This window comes from Coenobita brevimanus, chromosome 92, assembly GCF_032717465.1.
Source record: "Coenobita brevimanus isolate Jiangsu-jjx chromosome 92, ASM3271746v2, whole genome shotgun sequence".
In the NCBI taxonomy this organism is placed as follows: domain Eukaryota; kingdom Metazoa; phylum Arthropoda; class Malacostraca; order Decapoda; family Coenobitidae; genus Coenobita; species Coenobita brevimanus.
This window is the reverse complement of record NC_137045.1, coordinates 16244195-16261315: the sequence shown is the minus strand read 5'-3', so window position 1 is coordinate 16261315 and position 17121 is coordinate 16244195. Positions and strand designations below refer to the sequence as shown.

Genomic DNA, 17121 nt, shown 5'->3' with positions numbered 1-17121 from the left:
AATGCAAATGAGAAAGAACCTGCAAACTCGTTCCTTGCAAAAAGAAAGTTGAACAAAATTTGCAAGTCAAAATTCAAGGACCACACATTTTGAGATGCCTGGATACATTGTATTTTAAAAGACCTGAGGTCATAGGCAGGGGGAATTACAGACTAAAGAGAGCAAAGGCGAAGATGACCAGTTAGTATAATAAACACTGAGAATACTGGAAATGCCGTTTTTATACCAGATAACCCTTGCATTATGAGGAATGGGCAGAAAAGAGATGACAGAATACACAGCCAGACGGGTGCTGAGCGCTTGCCATTACGGGATCAAGGCATAAGTGAAATACAGAGGAAGAACGAAAAGCGAAAAACGAAGAAGGGATATGAAAGCAACACGATAAAAGGAAATACACAACAAAATGGGAAGAAACTAAAGAACAATGAGAAAATGTCCTAAACTAAATGTATACAAAAAAAAAAAAAAACTACAAAAACAAGAAAACAGGAAGCAAAGACGGAAAGCAGGGGAGACTAAGGCAAAAGCTGGACAAAAGAGAAGAAAGGAGTGAAAAGTCACGCAAAATCCGGCACAGCTTAAAGCCCCCCACTCATTTTCAGGCAAGAGGCAGTGTGAGAGGCAGGCAGAGTGAGGCAGGGTGGAAATGAGAGAGAGAGAGAGAGAGAGAGAGAGAGAGAGAGAGAGAGAGGTTGATGATGAAGTGAACCTGAGAATGAAGACACAAAGTGAGGTTAGGAAATGAGAGACAGACAGACAGACAGACAGACATAGAGAGAATCAACCACATCAATGAGCAGGAGAGAAGCTGTCAAAGGAATACTGCTCGCGACTGTATCTATTAACAACTAACATTAATTATGCCGCGGTAATGATATGGTATTTGATGATTAAATTACTGGCTCCTTCTGACCTTTCGCAGCTACGCTAATAACAGTTATGGCTCGTTATGCTGGGAACGAAAACAGAATGAACAAAGGAGATGTATTGCTGAAAAAATCCCCGAACTTTCACCTTTAAAAGTATTATCGAAAAATAAAAACGTAAAACTGTGCTCTTTTTATTTTAACTTGACATAAAATTGCCATGTCTTTATCTTGAATGTTGAACTGTAACAACAGATTAGCACTAGAATATGGTGTTAATCACGAGGAAGTGTTATGGAAAGGATGCAGAGCGGTAGCTTTTTTTTTTTTTTTTTCTTTTTTTTTGTCACTGAGCTACGTGAAATAAGCTTCAAAGGGACGAATATCTGTGCCAAGTTAGAGTAAAATGTGTGTAATAAAAAATATGATAAGTCCAGTGTAAACAATAAAAGAGGGCAATGACTAGGTGATAATGTAATTATGTATTGCTCCAATTAAAACCCAGCAAAATTAAATACCCTGCTCTGATTAACACCCACTCCATTAAAACCCTACCTACTCACATCTTTAAACCTAGATTAATATAATGACGGGTTGTAAATGTATATATATATATATCAGCTCCCATTAAAACTTTGCAAATTCAGATATACATTACTCAATCAATCAATCAATCAATCATTTCCTGTGGCACCCCACGGGATGCATAGGGCCTCAATGAACTCTCTCCACCAATATTTGTCTCTTGCCATCTCCTTCAGGTCCCACCAACATTCCTCTCCTGCTTCTTTTTTCATTGTCCTCAACCAGGTTTCCCTCGGCCTACCTCTACCTCTTCTTCCTCTGGCACATCCTATTGTAAACTACCTTCTCTTCTGTATATGTGCCCCAGCCACTTCCAGCGAGACAGTCTCACATATTCATTAACTGGTTCCACTCTCGTAATATCCCTTACTCTTGCATTTGTAACTCTATCTTGCCACTTTACCCCCAAGAATCCTTTTCAGTATTTTATTCTCAAATCCTAATACTTTCTGATCTGTTGCAATTGTACTGTACCATGACTCATGCCCGTAAATTAAAATTGGTCTAACCATGGACTTGTAAATTTTCACTTTAGTATGTACCGAAAGCATATTATTATTCCAAACAGATTTCAACATTCCAACAGCTCGCCAAGCCTGTATAATCCACTCCTCAATTTCATTATTTAATGATCCATTAGATGATACAATCGTTCCCAGAAATTTAAAGTTTTCTACATTCTTCACCACATTATTCCCAATTACACAATCGATTTGGTTCTCCACGTTCATATTAATAATTTCAGTCTTTCCACAATTTATTACCAATCCCACTTTTTCTCCTTCCTCCACCAGACAATCAAGCACCCTCTGCATCTCGTAAATACTTCCGCAAATCATACAATATCATCAGCATAGTTCAAATCCATCAGCTTCATATTTTCTTTCCAGTTAATTCCTGCACCTGTTCTCCTTACAACCTTTTTCATAACATAATCCATAACCAAAACAACAACAATGGCGAATGAACTCCTCCTTGAATCACTTCTGACCTAACTTAAAATGGATCACTCAAAGAACCACCCACCATTACCTTACAAAAAGTACCTTCATGCAGGCTTCTAATAATATGTACAAACTTTTCTGGTATACCATAGAATATCATAATTTTCAACACAGCTCCACGTGAAACACTCAATAACCTATGGAAATTTAAAAAACATTTCCCTTTAGTTAAAATCCTTCTCGTTTTCTATGTATGTAAACAAACAGCAACTTCTAATAATATTTACAAACTTTTCTGGTATACCATAGAATATCATAATTTTCAACATAGCTCCACGTGAAACACTCAATAACCTATGGAAATTTAAAAACATTTCCCTTTAGTTAAAATCCTTCTCGTTTTCTATGTATATAAACAAACAGCAACTTACCTTGGTTTGTTCTCTCTGCTCCTTTCTTCGTCTTTCTCTTCGCTTTACGGGTGTTATCTTAAGCTTCCTCCCGCCTACACTTCCTCTGCCTCTTTGCCAACACTCTGGAAACCATGGAGTCGTCCGATGTTATTGAAGACGGCTAGGAAACTTGAAATTTTGCCACAAACACCGTTACATCACCTCACAAAATGTTATCCGACGCCTGAGAAGCAGTGTTGCCAGGTGCCAGCCCTAAAATATCTGCAGTTTCGGTCAAAATTTTTTTGTAGATTTAGGAAAATTTCTGTAGACCATAAATGGCCATCATGACATGAAAATACACAAATAATGGTGATTACAATATGATATGACTTGATAATCGCAGGATAAATTTAATACGCAAAGCAAAATATGACACTTAACTTGGCCAGTGAAAATCTAAACCATTACAAAATTTATGGAGCCATACACACAAAAAATCCATGTAAGCATAAATATTTCATGATAAACCCGTAATCATTTCAACGTATAAATGAAAATGTACACACTTGGCTTGAGTGAAAATCTCAATCAATACACAATCCACGAAACAAAAGAATAAAATCTTTAAACATAAATTAGGTATTTGGTGACTAATAACAGTGATAATTTTAATGTACCCCTCAGAATATAAACACAACTTGACGTGAGTCTCGATCAATAAAAAAAGCTAGGGAAACAAAAATTTCATTAGTAAATATGCGAGTATATTAGATATTTGGTAATTAATACCCTTGCAAGTACTGTATAACAATAATAAAAAATAAAGTTCTCTTTACTTTCTCTATTTCAAAAAGACAACTCTCGACTCTATTATTTTTTTCAACTCTTCTACTCATTATTCACATCAGTCACTACCTCGAGTCAAACACTGTGTACTAATATTTAGTTTCAGATTGATTAAAATCACGATTCACGTGTATTTTGACTTTAAAAATCCTATCAGATTTCTGTAAACTTTTCTGTAGATTTCCGAAATTTCTGTAAATTTTGCCTAAAAATGTGTTTTTCTGGATGAACATCAAAAATATCTGTAGAAATATAGATATTTCTGTAGATCTGGCAACACTGCTGAGGAGCATGGAGAACATAATATGGATGCGGCTATGTAACTTGTTTATAGATTAACCTCTTTTTGGATTTACATAGACAAATAGATAGACAGACAGATGTAGATAAACACAGCTATTATGATGAAATATACTACTCATTTAAAAATGCGATTCGTCATTAATCGTACCAGAACTACTATACAAAACTATCCATCAACAAAAATAATGACGATGAATTAGGTGGAGCTTATGGAAATACTAATGTTTTATTGACACATCAAGTTTTTAGTTCATTGCAGCACCGCGTAAATTTTTCAACACTACGATTTTGGAATTAGTAGAGTAGTTTGGCAAATTAAGGGAAATTCTTCTCTTTTACTGAGTCTGACATATTTCCCTTAGTCTGACATAAACATAGTATCTTACAGCCATTAACATACCTCAGTCCCCTCCGTATCCAGAGAAAGGAGGATGGTGAAGGGAGGAAGAAGGACAACTTTAGCCCGCAGTCTACTGGGTATACGTTCAGCTGAGGATGGGGTTGCAGCTATTATTACTGCAATTAAATTATCCTGAATGTCTACACCTGGCCAGAACTGAGTTCAGTTTAACAGTAGACGTGAGTAGCATCCACTTTCACCTCGGATTTTTCAGAGAGAGAGAGAGAGAGAGTAAAAGAAGTAAAAGAAACAGTGACGGTGTAAAGAGCAGGACTGAGTGAAAGGCATCAGTGAATCAATGAAAATCAAGAGAGTGAATGAAAAACAAGAGCGAATGACAGACGAGAGTGAGAGTGAAAACCGAGAGTGAGTGAGTGAGCTGGGCCTTATGAGAGAGATTTGGGGAGCAGAGGGATTTTAAAGATATTATTCCCCCGAGCTAGACCTAGATAGATCATACAGCCCTGCTAAGGTTACAGCAGAGCGCTACCCCTCCCAGCAAAGGCAGCTACCCAGGAGGAGCGCGAACTATCTACCTCTCAATCTCCAGTACAGCGCTTTACCACTGAGCCACCCCGCTCCCCAAGCAGAGGCGAAAATAAAATAAAGCGAGGAGATGGAGGAGGAGGAGGAGGTGAGTGGAAGAGACAGTAGGAAAGGAAAACAAAAGACGAGATAAACGAGAGAGAGAGAGAGAGGTGAGTAATGGTGTGTGACCCAGGCTGTTTCCCTACCTTGTTACACACTCTGTCTTCCTGTCATTCTCTCTCTCTCTCTCTCTCTCTCTCTCTCTCTCTCTCTCTCTCTCTCTCTCTCTCTCTCTCTCTCTCAACATACCTTTCAAATTCTATCCCACTCTCCCTGCCTCCCTCACTTGCTTTATGCCCTCCCCACTCACTGACACTACTCTCTCTCTCTCTCTCTCTCTCTCTCTCTCTCTCTCTCTCAAAAACTCTACCCAGTCGGTCTCTGTGCCTGTCTTTTTCTTTCTCTTTATATCTGCCTGTGTTTCTGCCTATCTCTCCATGTGTTTGTCTGTCTCAGTGTCTGTCTGTCTGTCCCTTGCTGCCATTACGTCTCTGTCTTTCTCTCCCCGTGTCTGCTTGTCTGCCCGTTTGTCTGCCTCTTTCCTCTTTGTATATCTCCATATCTATCTATCTCACTATCTATCTATCGCTGTTGTATATATATTTAGGTGCTACACGATTTTCTTTTTTTGCTGTGAAAAATCTTATCATACAATCTGATTTACGTCTTTTTCTCACAAACATGAAGATAAAGACAAAGAATATGACTGATGAAGATGGCGACGAAGATGAAGATGGAGATGATGGTGATGATGATGATGATGATGATATTTCTTTTAAGGCAAACTATTTAATTCCTCCCAGTAACTTTTTCATCCATTCTTGCGATATGTCATTCCCAGCTCTTCGCTCTTCCTTTTTACTCGCCAACTTCCCTCTCTCATCATATTATCCCTAAGTCGTCTCTCTCTCTCTCTCTCTCTCTCTCTCTCTCTCTCTCTCTCTCTCTCTCTCTGTCAATCAGCCTCTTTTGGCATCCTCACTCCTTTCATTGCCAATCCATCTTGATTTATTGATTATTTTTGTCAACCTAACTGGCATATGTCACCAGTTTTTCCTCTCCATTTTGCTTTATCAACTAACTCTTCTTCAATCTCATTCTGTCACCGTCTCAATCTCCTCCATTCTTTTCCCAATCTGTTTCACTGACTTTTCTACTCCCTTCATTGCCAGTCCATCTTATTTGTGTTCACTTAATGTTTTTTTCTGTCAACGTTCTTACTTCGTGTATTTTTTGTTTTTACATTAACTTTTTCGTCTTCAAAATACAGGATGGCTTCTTCCACTCTGCCAGGTCCTTTCTAGTGTGTTGTTGGGACGGCTTAGTCAGCATTATCAATGTCTAACGTGTATCATTTATTCATTTCTTACTCCCACTGTCACATCCAAGCCCACGCCAGCAGACTGAGCAGGAAATTTCTAGAGCAGCGCTATTTACGGGTCACCCCGAATTTCTTCCTCTTTTACGGTTGCCCTTTACTGCCAATTCATCGTGATTTATTGCTAATTTTTGTCCTCCTGGTCTGATTCCGTAGTCGTTCTTATTTTTTCATGCCTAGACAATATTTCTAGTGATTTTTTTTCCTTCCCTTGACTTGATCCGTCGCCATTCTTGCCTACTCGAAGCTAATCCAAAATTTTTGCTCACTCACATTGCTTCTCAATCTTAGCTTCCTCTCTCTCTCTCTCTCTCTCTCTCTCTCTCTCTCTCTCTCTCTCTCTACCTCTCCTCCATCTTCTCCTCTCTCCCTCACTGTCTCTCCTTCTCCCCCTCCCCCCAGCGAGTGGACCCTCATATGACACGTCTCGTCTCTCCTGATTTACACCGATCAGGTCGTCTCTCTCTGGCCCTGTTGCCACTCAGACTCACTGTGTTCCTGTGGCCTGTCCTGCAGATTGTCTGATTGTGGTGGAGATTGTCTGATTGTGGTGGGGACTGACTGTTGTGGAGATTGTCTGATTGAGGTGGAGTCAGACTGTTGTGGAGATTGTCTGATTGTGGTGGAGATTGTCTGATTAGGGTGGAGAAATCTGATTGTCTGATAACATATGACAAGCCCGAAAAACGTCTGAGTGGCCCAAGGAACGTTTGACTGACCAGAATAACGTCGGGTTGACCTGAGGGACGTTTGACTGGTCCAAAGAAATTTAGAGTGGCCCGAAAAACGTTTGGCTGGCCTGGGAAACGTTTGACAGGCCAGAAAAAAACGTTTAACATGCCTGGGAACATCTGATTTGTTTTTATTTCGTCTCAATGTCGTACAGAACAAGAGGATGGCCTGAGAATCGACCGAATATCCAGGAAAACATGTGATGGGCCACAAGACCGTCCGATTTGTCTGAAGGCCTGGCTTTCCCACGGACCGTCTGATTGTCCGTGAAATGATCTGGTTAGGCGGTGACGAGGGAGGGCCGTCTGTGATTGGCCAGGTGGACTGATGGGGCTTCTGATTGGCGGACCCAGAACGTGATCTGATCGCTTTCCGAGCTCATGGAGAAGCGCACATTATAAAACGAAAAAGAGAAAGAAAAAAAAAATGAAAAGAAAGACGATGACCAGGGCATCTAGAATTGATTGGAAATTGATTATGGTTTTGTTTTGTTCACCTTGATTGGCGCGGACAGGTATTAAAGGATTTTAGTCTTTGGTTCCATCTCTTTTGCGCTAGATTACTCCAATAAAAAAAATACCAAAATTGAATAAAAAATAAAGAAATTAAACAAACTCATATTAACACAAATAAACAACACACAGACACATGAAAGATATTCCACCCTACATATCAACAGCTACACACACACACACACACACACACACACACACACACACACACACACACACACACACACACAGGTGGTGCCAATTTCCCGATATGTTTACCTGTCCACAAGAGCGGGTACAGGGAGCCTGTGTGTGTGTGTGTGTGTGTGTGTGTGTGTGTGCCAGTTCTGTGTCCATGGAGGCGTCCACGATAGGGCCTCACCCTCAACACACACACACACAGACACAGACACACACACACACACACACACACACACACACACACACACACACACACACTAATACCTGAATACACACAAGGCAACACTGGGTACACACACAAACAATAGGACCCCGCCAGGTGCTCTGATGGCTCCCTTACATCTGGTACACATACACACAAACACACACACAGCCCTCCCTCCACATACACAGCCCTCCCTCCACATACATAGCCCTCCCTCCACACACACACACACACACACACACACACACATGCATACACCTATTACATATTCACACACAGACACGCACGCACGCAAGCACGCACACACGCACGCACACACGCACGCACACACACACGCACACACACACACACACACACACACACACACACACACACACACACACACACATCAAAGGCCAAGGTCTAGATGGTTCTCCAGTCGTCCGAAATTACTTAAAGTCTTGGTACTTCTGCTTCGGAATGGCTCTGTGTGTGTGTGTGTGTGTGTGTGTGTGTGTGTGTGTGTGTGTGTGTGTGTGTGCGTGCGACGTTAAGGTGTGTGAGAGGTGATGGAGTGGGTTTAGTACCTCTGGAGATGACAGGGCGGGTAGTTGCAGAGAGAGAGAGAGAGAGAGAGAGAGTGTGTGTGTGTGTGTGTGTGTGTGTGTGTGTGTGTGTTCCTATGTATGTACGTGTAGGGTCTTTTGTGTTTGGTGCACGTTCTCCCATTTTTATGTAAATTTCGTCACTAATATAGTTTTTTTAACTGATTTCAAATTTGAACTTTTTTGGGGGAGGGGAGAAATAATTCTAAAAAGTTAGGCTAGGCTGGTTTGGATTAGGTTAGTTAACAATAATTAGGTTAGCTAAAAATAATTAATAATATTTATGCACAAACACAAACGATCCAAAATCTAAGTTATGCCGCCGTAAGCCTTCGATGAACATTTGCACTGGTGGTGGATCTGTTCAGTGGTGCTGCTCTGAACGCGGCTGTAACGAGTGGATTTATGTCAGGAGAAAATCGTGGTTTGAGGATGGCACGCTTCCGTTATCCACCATAGCTGTATTCATCTAGGCATGGAGCAAGGAGACGAATGCTATACTTAAATCTGTCTAATGCCAGACGCCTCAATCCCGTAAAGGGTGGCCACAAACAAATCGCCTCATGTCGCCCTGTCTAACGCCATTTTACTGCCCTGCTCCCAGCTCACCCCCCCCCTCCCGTCTTTCATAATATCCTCCTCTAATTATTAACTATCATACCCTAACGTAACCCAATCCAACTTTTTAACATATAATTTCTCCCAACAAATATTTTCAAGTTTGAAATCGGCTTAAAAACTATATTAATGACGATATTTACATAAATATGGGAGAACGTGCACCAAACACAATACCTCCTACGTATGTATATATGCATGTATATAAGTGTTCATGTACGTATGTATATATGTATGTATGTATGTATGCACTGTATGTACGTATGAATGCATGTATGTATGTACTGCGTGTGCTGGGACCTCTCGCTATCTGACCAGTTCTCTCTCTCTCTCTCTCTCTCTCTCTCTCCCTCTCTCTCAACCTGTGTAATCCAGTCTCCCGGTACTCAAATCATGCCAGTGTGGGAGAAAAGGAAGTACGAAAGACGCAAAAGAGATAAAATGCGAAAAAAAATAAAATAAAACACACGCATAGATCAAACATGAGTCACGGATGAAAGAAAATGCACAGGTTAAAGAAATGGCTCAGGCAGTATTAATGGATCAGACACTACTTACAGTCACACTACAAACACAATAAAATATGGCTCAAACACACACACACACACACACACACACACACACACACACACACACAAAAGGATCACTGGCAAAAGAGGTGTTTGACAGTAGCGGGTGTGTTCACGGCTAGAGGGATCAGAGAATGGCTTCAGCTTCACCATAATATTTTGAGAGGGACACACAGCGATGAGGCTGTTGTACTCTCTCTCTCTCTCTCTCTCTCTCTCTCTCTCTCTCACACACACACACACACACACACACACACACACACACACACACAATCTCAATATCACACGTATTCTGTTTCCCCGATTCGTAGCTGTCTATCTGTCTTTATTTGTCTATCTGCTTGTCACACACACACACACACACACACACACACACACACACACACACACACACACACACACACACACACACAGATCCCCCTACCCCCCCCACATACACTCTCTGAAAAAGTAACCCACCGGGAGGAAAGACCCGCCACCAAATCCCAAGAAAAGAAGAAAGTCAAGGAAGGGATCTTGCACACCTCACTGGAGTCCATTTTCAAGAAGGAAGAGCCGACTAACCCCTCCCCCCCCTCTCTCTCTCTCTCTCTCTCTCTCTCTCTCTCTCGTCCTTGACCCACTCCAACACCACACAAACAATAATAATATCCCCGTCCTTGGCTTCCACATATAAACACCAGCACAAAACAAGAAAACCTCGACCCCTGTCACCCGGTCACTCGCACTGTCGTTCTCCTGTCAGGCTTTAATGAAAAACTTATTATTTTTTTTTTTCATCTTCCTCTTTTTCTGAACTAAAGCAACGCACGCTCCCACGCAAACAGACTTTTTCAGTCGCAGGATTTCCGTCACCGTTATAATATAGATTGACTGACACCAGAACGTAATGGAGTGAATCGAGTCCAAATGGATATTATATGTGTGTCCTCTCTTTGCTGGGAACGGGAAAAAAAAAAAAAGTCTACACATGCTTCGATGGTCAATGCCTTCGAAAATGTAAAGGGGAACAATATTTGCACATTCAATTGGCTGCCTCCTCACCATATCTGCAGCGTTTACATAAATGCTGCACAACACTGTACACCGCTGCGCTCATCAAAGGGTACAGTACAGTGTGTGTGTGTGCAGGAGGACTGTGTTTATCAGGGTGTACGATATAGTGTGTGTGCAGGAGGATTGTGTGTTTATCAGAGTGTACAGTACAGTGTGTGTGCAGGACAGCGTGTGTTCATCAGAGGGCAGGGTAAGTGTCAGGCGGCCATTTAGCCTGTCAGACAACACGGCGGGCAGTGTCACAGTGCCGGCTGACACTGGCGTTTAATCTCGCACCCATGAGACGAGACACCCACCCATGATTAACTTCTCCACCTCTCTTTCTCTCGTTACTTCTCCCCCTCCCATCCCTCTCCACCCACCTCCACCCACCTTGTCTGATTAACTTCTCCATTTCACTTCCTTTCGTTTCTTTCCACTTCCAACCCTTCATCCACCCAAACCCACCCCACCCATCTCCCACCCACCATCCACCCCAGCCCACCCTCACCCACCCCGCACCCTGCCTGGCACGGACAGTGGCACTTTCATTTTGTGTGTTACTTTGTTGTTGCTTTTGTTTGCATGTACTGGTTTATGATGTATGTATGTATGCATGTATGTATGTATATGAATGTATGTCTGTATGTATGTATGTATGTTTTTCGTTTGTGTTTTTCGTATGTATTTTTCTATGTACTTACTGTATATTTTTCGTGCTGCCTCATTCAGTTTATCAATTTTTAGCATCTTTCACTCCATTAGCACCCTCCTTCCCCCTTCTCTCTCTCTCTCTCTCTCTCTCTCTCTCTCTCCTCCATAATCAAGCCACATCACCATGCAAAAAGGAAAAAAATATAAAGCTCCACCGGGAAACGAAAATTTTGAGACATTCATTTTTTTCATTCATTGCCAGACGCCATGTATCCCAAACGGGGTGGCCAAGGGCTTAGAGTTAATTGTTTTACAGGGAGGGGCACTAATCCTCCACCAACCCCACTTGACACGTAGGGATGCCAACAGCATCTGGTGTTCCCAGGCGGTCACCCATCCAAGTACTAACCAGACCCAACGTTGCTTAACTTCGCTGATCGGACGGGAAGCGGTGTACTCAACGTGGTATGGCCGTGTGAAAATCTTGAGTAAGGGAAGGTGTGTCGAGGGATGAAGAGTCGTTACTGAGTAGGAACAGAAACGCCTTGGGGTCCTTTTTCGATCCAGACCACCCCTCACAGGATGCAGCGTCAGAAAACAATGTACTGTATATGATCTTATTTTGGTTGAGGTACATTGTTTTTTTTTTTCTTTTTTTTTTTCTTTTTTTATATATATCGGTGGATCTTGTGAAAAAATCATGACACCCCTTCCCCTCGAGGACTGTTCTTCTCTTAGCCTATATAATTCCTACCATCAGATTTTTTTCTCTCTCTCATGCAACACCTCTCTCCCTAAATTGGATATAAAAAAAAAAATCAGTAGCCCTTTTAGCACCATGATTTTTAAATGTTTTGTTAAAGTAGGACGATTTTCCATTTTTTTTTTTTTCCATAGTGAATGGGATTACTTTCTTTATTGCTGATTTATTTTTTTCCCGACATTCAAATCCCTCTGCTCCGGGTGGGAATCCCTCTCGCAGCCAATCCAGCTTGAGTGTTAAGCTGAGTAAGAAAAAAAAAAGAAAGAAAAAGGACAGGAGAAAACAGAAGAAAAGAAAAAAACATGAATCAGGTTAACTTTGCCCTCTGACTCCCCCGTCTCTCTCTCTCTCTCTCTCTCTCTCTCTCTCCCTTTTTCACGACCTGATCTAGCCTATCCTGACATGCTAGACTTTAGGAGAGGGGTCAGGGTTAGGTGAACAGATGGCAGGGCAATCTCCATATATATTAAAGAGAGTGAGAGAGAGTGAGAGATAGTGAGAGAGACTGGAGTAATTAATGCTGAAACTGAGGGGCTGAGCCAGCATATTAATGAGGGGGGGGTGGAAATTCTTATAGTCAGCAATTAGGAAAACGGTTTTGGTTAGGTTTAAGAAAGGGATGGGTGAGGGACGTGGGGAAGGGGGAGGCGGGGATGATGGGAAGGGTAGGGGAGGTGAAGATCGGGGAGAGAGATGAGGGAAGAGGGGAGAATGACAGGGTTGTGTGTAGGGGGAGGTCTGGATGATAGGAGGATTAGGGGAGATGAAAATACGGGGTAGGATAGGATTTGTGAAGGAAAGCGATGAGGGCAGGGATGGGAAGGTGTGGATGATGGGGGCATGGAGAGGTGGAGTTGATGCCAGGGAGGAATAATAATAATAATAATAGTACAGATGATGATAATAATGACAATATCATTATTGTTAACTATCATTAACATTATTAGTAAGAGAGAGAGAGAGAGAGAGAGAGAGAGAGAGACAGACAGACAGACTGACACACACACACACACACACACACACACACACACACACACACACACACACACACACACACACACACACACAAGCAGAGAGAAATCATTTGGTGGAGTTAAGAGAGGCGTTATATTTTGTCCACCCTTTATCATAACAAATCCATCTCTCATACACACAACATGGAAAGTCATAACGTTACATTTATATCGACGATGACGCTGATGGGAAAAGCCTGTGTGTGTGTGTGTGTGTGTGTGTGTGTGTGTGTGTGTGTGTGTGTGTGTGTGTGTGTGTGTGTGGAAAATGGATTCGCTTCATCAGTGACGGAATTATGGAAGCATCTCATCTTTTGGAGGGGAATCAGCAATGCAAATCTTTACCGAATCTGTATCACATCTGTCTCTTAATATCAGCAGTCGTCTCTGTACCACACCACTCACACGGTTCTCTGTCACGTCTCTGTCACTCCTATCTTTTAAATGATATATATACAGAATCGATTAGACAGATCTCTTTTAGTTCTGTACCACTTCAGTCTTTTAAAATTAAGTTATCTCTGTACGGGACCATTTACACAGATCTCTATCCAATTTCTATCTCTTCTATATCTCTAAATTAGCAGTTATGTCCGTGGCTCACTTTGCACTACAAGAACTAATGTTATGCCAATGATAAGCCTCTATTTACGTGTGAATAAATTGGTCTATATCCCTAAAATCAGGAGGAAGAGAGAAGGAAGGAGGAGGAGAACCGAGGAGGAAGAAGAAAAGAGGAGAAGGAGGATCGAAGAGGATAAGGAAAAAGGAGAATCGACGAGGAAGAAGAAAAAGTTGAAGAACCGAAGAGGAAGAAGGAGGAGGAGGAAGAGAACTGAAGAGGAAGAAGAAAAAGGGGGAGGAGAACCGAATAGAAAGAAGAAAAAAGGAGGAGGAGAACCGAAGAGGAAGAAGAAAAAAGGTGGAGGAGAACCGAAGAGGAAGAAAAAAAAAGGAGGAGGAGAACCGTAGAGGAAGAAGAAAATGGAGGAAGAGAACCGAAGAGGAAGATTTAAAAAAAAAAAAAGAGGAGGAAAACCGAAGAGGAAGAAGAGGAAAATAAGATGAGGGGGAGAGGGAGCAGAAGAGGAGGAAGAAAAACGGGAGGAGGACAAGTTATAAAAAATGGGGAAGGTCAAGTTCAGTGGGGCAAAAAAATGATAATTATCAGAACTCTTCGTCTCTGTTAGGACCCCCTGACTGAGAGGAGAGGACGAGAGGAGAAGAAATGAAGACGAGAAGAAAGGAATAAAAAAGGGAAACGAGAGATGAAAAAAGAAAGCAGGAGAGAGAAAAGTGTAAGGAAGAAAAAAAGCGCTGAAGAGGAAATGAGAGGAGGAGGGGATAAAAAGAGAGACAACGAGAGATGAAAGAAGAGAGCTGAACAGAAAAGAGTAAAGACGAAAAGAGCACTGATAAAAAGAGAAGAGAGAAAGACAAAGGAAAAGATGAGAAGCAAAGACAGATGAGAAGGGAAGTGAAAGGGAAGTGAGAGGAAAACGAATGGAGGGAAAAAGGTAGAGATGGGACGAAAGGAAGAGAGGAAAAGGGAAAGATGACAATGAAGGGAAAGGGAATGGAAAAGAAAGAATGATGATGGAAATGACTGAGAGTTTAGAGAAGCGAAAAGGATAGAATGGAAGGGAATGGGATGAGAAATGAAGGAAAGGGAGGGAAAGGGAAGGAAACAAAAGAAAACTGAATAGAAATGAGCAGAAGGAGAGAGAGAGAGAGAGAGAGAGAGAGAGAGGCCAAAATGCTGAAAATATATAAGTGAAATGTATATACTGTACTCAAAAAAAAAAAATAATAATAATAATAAGTAGGAAATCAATAAAACATAATAAGTCAAGAACAGCTACTAAAAACATCCAATCAAAAGTGACACCAGAAAATGAAAAAATGAAAAATGGTTGAAAGATCCGTAACATAAATGTGTCCCCCCTCCTCCCACACACACTTCGCACTGAATAATATTACGCATTCATTCGCTATTCATCACCGCCACGCCTATATTAACTAATTATGTAGATCCAGAGGCAAAATATTGGACGGCATTTTGTTGCATTATAAAGACCATAAATTTTGCGCCCTTTTTTTTTCGGTCATATATTTTGGGTGGCTCCGTTTTCTTTTCGGCGGGTGGATGGGGGACTTGTTTGAAAGGTTGATACTTCCATGCTTTTCCTTTGTCTAGCCTTTTCGTCCTTCGCGCTTTATTCTTTCAAGTAATGGGTGTTCATGATGATAATACTAATAATGATGATGTTGGTGATGGTGGTAGTGGTGATATAAATGATGATGACGGTGACGATGATGATGATGATGATGATGATGATGATGATGATGATGATGATGAGCTCCAGTCATTCAACGGCTGAGTCCAATCTTCACCAATTACTCAGACCCTAATCTGTTATCTGTCTTATTAATATGAAATTATTATTACCCGTAGTAGTAGTAATAATAGTAGTAGTAGTAGCATCAGTAGTAGTAGTAGTAGTAGTAGTAGTATCAATAAAATAGCAAACAATATCACAACACTAACAATGCCTCTGCCACCATTCCACCTTTCAGCACTACGTCCCACAACTGACACCAAATTTCACTGGCGGTAACTGACGGGCGCAATACACCTTGTCAACAACACCCCCTCTCCCACTACACCACCACACCACACCACAGCACACCACACCACATAGCACCATACCACACTATATCATGCATCCACTTTCCGTTCCACCACCTCCTTACACATCACCAACCCACAACACCATTCATTATCAACACCACACATACACCATCCATACCACACATCTACACCATATTTGCACTATCTCACACCACACAAAGCCACATATTCTTATTATACCACCCTATACCGAACCATACCACAGTACAACATACCACACCTTGTCAGCCCCCTCTCCACACTACACCACACCTCCCAGCATAACACACACACACACACACACACACACACACACACACACACACACACAGTAAAAATGAACTGTGATATGTTTCCCTCACCAAACACGAGGGACCTCTCATTCCACGACCCATCTCCCAATTCACCTTTCTAAACCCGACGATATTTAGAAGTTTAGGTCTTACTATGAAAACTAGGGACGCGAAGGGGTAAGAAGGCCCCTAATTTTGACGTTTATTTACAGAACACCGGTAGATGTGACCCGCCTGCATGCCACGTAACAAGGTGTATTCAGTAATGATTTATAGGGGTCAGATACGTTTTATCATTATCACGTGCTTTGGAAATTATCGTCAAATCTGAGGGACTTTTCACACTTTCCTGGACTTAGTTTTAATAATATGATCCTCAGAACTAGAAACAGAAAATGGGATGTTTTTGTTGCCACAGTCCCATCTGAAACGTGAACCGGGTGGACTGTAAGTTGAAGTTGTCCTCTTCCCACAGTTCACCATCATCCTTCCAGGGGATCGGGAGTTGAAGGATATTTGCATGACTTCACGGCAGACCCTCACGGCTATATCAGTGCCACCACGTGAAGGCGACCCTCTCCAGCACCAGATAAACGGTCAAAAATGAGCTACAGAGGTAATGCACAAATACGGAACGTGGCCGAACAGTGCTTAGGGTTTCCAAGGAAAGGTCTGATCTCAATAACTTTTTTAAAGAATATGGACGTACTTTAAAATTATTGTCCCCTCTAATGCCATGACACCAAGCTTGAATGAGACAGCCCTGGCATGTGTTCGGTGAGGGCGGTGGGTATTGGCGCCAGGGGGGTGATGTGAAAAGGCGTGTGTCATGGTAAATGTTACACGCAGGAGTGCTTGACTTCGGGGAGCGGACTGCCAATAAATAAATGAATAAGTAAATAAATATATGAATAAATACTAAGCTAGCAGTTATACACTCCAGCGCCCTGTTTCTGTCATTTTATATACACCTACACCAGGAGC

At 41.7% G+C, this 17121-nt stretch overlaps 1 non-coding gene across 1 annotated transcript; it reads right to left on the bottom strand.

Moving 5' to 3' along the window:
* Nucleotides 1-11757: 11757 nt before the first annotated feature.
* Nucleotides 11758-11876, bottom strand: LOC145412307 (5S ribosomal RNA). The gene has a single exon (XR_013899566.1). It is a non-coding gene; the product is annotated as a 5S ribosomal RNA (ribosomal RNA).
* Between the last annotated feature and the right edge of the window lie 5245 nt (nucleotides 11877-17121).